Source organism: Porites lutea, chromosome 3 (genome assembly GCF_958299795.1).
Source record: "Porites lutea chromosome 3, jaPorLute2.1, whole genome shotgun sequence".
Lineage (NCBI taxonomy): Eukaryota > Metazoa > Cnidaria > Anthozoa > Scleractinia > Poritidae > Porites > Porites lutea.
The window spans coordinates 16,547,650-16,552,408 of NC_133203.1; the positions used below are offsets into that span (position 1 = coordinate 16,547,650).

The 4,759-nt window shown below is 40.3% G+C and overlaps 1 pseudogene; it reads left to right on the forward strand.

Moving 5' to 3' along the window:
- The first annotated feature begins 1,511 nt into the window (after nucleotides 1-1,511).
- Nucleotides 1,512-3,736, forward strand: LOC140931675 (uncharacterized; annotated as a pseudogene).
- The last annotated feature ends 1,023 nt before the right edge of the window (nucleotides 3,737-4,759 follow it).

The window sequence follows — 4,759 nt, forward strand, 5'->3', positions numbered from 1 at the left end:
GGAGCGAGGACACAGAGCAGGATTCCTGGTTCAACCAGAGCGTAATGGATGTGGGATTCAGATGGCTGGAAAAAACCTTCCCTGGCTTCTGAGTATATTTGCTTTTAGGTAAGCAAAGTGTGTTAGTAGTTAAATGCACCTTCTTAAAGGGCATGTAAATCCAAAAATGATACAATTTTGTTCATATGATTAGAATGTATACCAACAGTACTTCATCAATCTTTTATCTTTTTCTTCGATACAAGCGCATTTTGACGCGAGAAATCACCTCTGAAAGTTCACTTCATGCGCCATTTTGATTCTGCCATCTTTGTTGTGACATCACAAATGGAATCTCCGCCCATCAGAAGTCAAAAACATCTTTGGGACCTTAACAAGCACGTGTGTTGTCCAGTTTCCTACAAGAATATTTTTTAGTTTTGCCAATGGTAAAGCGGTGTGTCGTTGGATCTTGTAATAACTCGAAAACAGGGCAAAGTAAGTAGAAAGAATTCGGCGCCAGTGGATTAACTTTGTCCAAGTTAAACGTGCAGACATCTTAGAGCCTAGAGAACACTCCATAATCTGTGGCACTCATTTTGCAAACGAATGTTTTGAGGATGATGAGATGGTCAAAATGGGGCTCAAAGATAAAAGAAGCAATTTGAAAAGCGGTTGGGTCCCCACAATTCAGCCCCAGTGACCCAAAGCATCGCCCGAAGCGCGTAAGCGGACTATGGATAGCAAAGAAAAAGAAATACCCGCGACTGCGAGTCAGACTCCTGGCAAAAGGTCACAAACAAGTAGAGCTGTGCACAAGTTATCAGTTTCTAGGGTAAGTAAGCCAAAGTAATATATTAAGACGAAATTTTTTCATTAGGTCAGTATTAACCGTTCCCCCCTTCTCAAGTATATTCTACTTTTTTTCAGTTATTGGCCGATAATAAACGTGCCTCCGTTGCTGTAAGCACCGTCACGTCAGCTTCTGAGTCTATGCCCATTGATATTGAAACAAGTGCTTACTGTGAAGATGTGACATCTGCCAGGTTTAAAGAGGTAGCAATTCAATGTGATATTCTGCACGAAACGTCTATAGGTAAAGGTAGATTAGGCTTAGATGTAATCTTACCTCGCTTTTTTTTGCCCCCTAACCGATTATCTAATGTAGAATCACTATCCAGCAGGCACACAAGTAGAACCCTTAAGAGCAGATTTTCAAGTGCAGTGCGACCTTATAACAGTTCCTTTAAGCACTAGTACAGCAGAATGCAGCCCTGTTAAAAGTCTAGGAGGACGCAGTGTGGACAATGGCAAAGATTTCGATTATGTTCCACCGACTGATTTGTCTCTTGAGGTGTCTCTTGAGGACGCCGAGGACGACACTGAAGAATATGAGGGGAGTCCGTCAAAGTAACGTACCGCTGTACACTGATTATATTTTTGAAGAGATATCGTGCTTTGTTTGTTTTCTTTTTTTTCTTATTTTTCGCTGATGGTTTTCACTTGTTATTCGTTGACATATAGGTTAATTGGCAAAAAGGATCCTGTGGCTCCCCAGGATGAGAAAAAGTACATTGTCTTCTTCTCCTGTCTGATGGAACTGTTCGCGGTATGCCCTAATTGTACTGAACCTGGCACAGCTGAAGTAACTGAAGTAATAGGCACTCAGATCTATGTGACTCAGAAGTGTCCCACCTGCAAATTTGTTTGTCCGTGGAAAAGTCAACCCAATAATCGAAGAATTCCCGCAGGAAATCTTTTACTTTCAGCTGCCATTCTTTATTGGGCAGTATGATATCACAGACCCTGCGAATATTTAAGATCCTTAAGGTGGAGTGCTTTAGTTGGCAGACGTTTCACACACACCAGAACAATTATCGTATCCCCGTTATTATAAAATTGTGGACGGAGGAGCAAGACAGTTATACAGAATATGTCTGCTTTACCAGGGGGAGTTGTTCTTTTGGGGGATGGGAGGTCTGACAGTCCAGGTCACTGCGCCAAATATGGAGCCTTTACAGTTATTGAGAAAAGAGTAAACAAAGTCTTAGATGTGCAACTTGTTCAAGTACGAACATGGCATTTTAATAATTTATCTTTATTTCCTTTTTTGTTCAGTTATGTGTAAAGTGCTTTTGTCTGTGCCTACTAGTCTAATGAGGTGCGGATCAGTTCTTGGTGTGAACACAGGGGTCTTCTTAATATGGAACGATTTCTGGCTACCAAAGGGCTTCTACTCGATGTCATCATTACTGACAGAAATCGTCAAAATGCCGCTTACATTTGCAACAAAATAAAGCCAAAAGGAACTACGCATTACTACGACATCTGGCAAGTAAAGCGTTTATACAACTAAGCACTCAACCTGCCCAACTCAATAGTGAATTATAATATCTTTTTTGTGTTGACGGGTGTAAAAGTATTTTGTTTTTAGGTATTGGCAAGAAAATTGACGCTTTGGCAAAACAAAAAGATTGCGAAGATGCAGGCTTGTAGAGGAAGTTGATCGTCAACCACCTCTACTGGATAGCCACTGCACCCGAGGGAAATGAGGACATGATAGAGGCTATGTGGAAGTCAGTTTGCAACCACATACAAGACATCTACGAGGAGCACAGTGATCTCTACCTGGCATGTGCCCATGGCCCTTTGGACGACGAAGAGAGGGACAAAGAGTGGCTGCAACCTTGTAGGAAATTTTGGATTTTTTGTTCTACAAATAAATCCTTGCCATTAATATCTTATTTCTTTGTTTCCTATTTAATTTCCAGCATCAAAGGTTTGTGAAAAGCTGACCGACATCCTTTTTAGCAAGTCTCTACTGAAAGACATCAGGATGTTATCGCTTCGCTATCAAACCTCCTCTCTAGAAGCCCTGCAAAGTTTGGATATCATATTTGCTCCCAAGCACACGGCATTCGCATTCTTGGCTATGCTTGCCAGGTAACATGACCTTTGTTTTTATGCTCCTAACTCTTCTTGACTCTTATAGACATTTCTGTTCGCGAGTATAGTGTTTTTATTCAGTATATGGTTTTCTTTTATTTAGACTACTTTTGGCTGCGCTTCATTATAATGAAAACAGTGACAGACTGCAAGCTGTAACTAAGGAAGGAAAGCCCTGTTACTCCATCTGCTTTCCCAAGCATAAAAAAGGGGAATACTCTGTTCGCAAGGAGAAGACTGCTGCCACATGTGGTAACTATTACGATGTGAAGTGCATGCAGTCCAAAGTGCAAGGGAAAAAAAACATACACCCTTTTTTTTTGGCAGGTTACACCAAGACTCTACTTAATTTTCTAGTGCGAGAGTATGAAGAGGATCAAACTTCTTTAAAAAATTCTATCCAGGATCTCAGGTAAAACATGCCTCCACCACTCAAAGCTTCCTTTGAGAAACCCTGCAAACAAACAGCAGTTGAACAGGTGGTCACGCGATTTGCACAGTAAGAGTAAGAGGATATGAAATACGGAGGCATTTTGTTTAAATGGCTAAATTTTACATCAGCAGGAGGAAACAAAGCAGGACACAAACTGTCAGAGGTCTTCATGACGCGTGCCCTGTGTTTCACCGCATGACAGTACTCACGCAATATGCCATGAGCATGAGTGCTAGAAAGGCTGTGATTTGTGCAAGTCATATATGCCTAAGAATTAACTGTAAGTAGTAACTAGCAAAAGGCATAATTTAATGCAAATGAATTATAAACTACCTTTTTCTATTTTATTGCAGGTTTGGTGGCTTTAAACCAGTGTAGGAGGTGACAAAATCTGCAGGAAATATTTGGCGTGTTTCGTTTACCGCACAGGAAGGCAGCGCACTCTTACTTTTCTGCCAAGATTGGCGATAAGCGATGTAGCAAAATTTTCTAGACATGAACGAGAGAAAAAATGTTACAAATACGCCGTAATATATAACTGGTCATAATTGTTTTATGTATGAAGTGAAAATTTCAGAACTAGTAAACATACTATGTTGTTGCCTATATGCATAATACGCCGTTTTAAGGACCCACACATCCAAGCAAGTAGACTTAAATCCTGGATGTTCTGTAATACAGGACATTTGGACCTCCATTTGCTCTTCAATTTTTTGCCATATTTGCACTATTTCATGACAACATACGCTTTCGGGTACTAAAAGCATCAGCTGACACATTCCACACACACCTAAATTACAATAACAAAAAGGACCCCTTTCATAATGGCTCGAGTTCATCCTAGCCTCTTGATAAAATTACTCCAAAATAAAGGCAAAAGGTATAAGCAATACAATTTAAGTCACACAAAAAAAATTACCAGTCTGTGTTGCCAAGACGATCCGTCTCACTTCCGCTTTCGTCCTCACGGCTTTGTTGTTATTGTTGTCCATCATCTCATTGAACTCTGCGAGGCTCGTAATGATAGGGACGCGGACCTGTGTCTTCAGAAGGCTCTGAAGTTTCGGCTACATCGCTGTAATGTAAATTTACGTCGTAAAAATCACTTTCATTGAATGAATTCTGCTCTCAACTATTCGAACTATCACTTATCGCTCGAGCCACCATAGTGATAATGAAGTTGCACAATAGACTGGTTCCAATCGTTATGCCACAGGTAATTTCATATTGTTAACCAGAAGTTAATCTTCCATAGAAAATGCCGTGTTTTCGCCTTAGGAGCATCGAATTGGCAAAAAAATGATAGCAAAATCGTTTTTAGAATACTTTTTTACATATAAGGGGATAAACTTGTATTTTTGGGTTTACATGCCCTTTAATCCTGGCTGCAGCAATGGAATA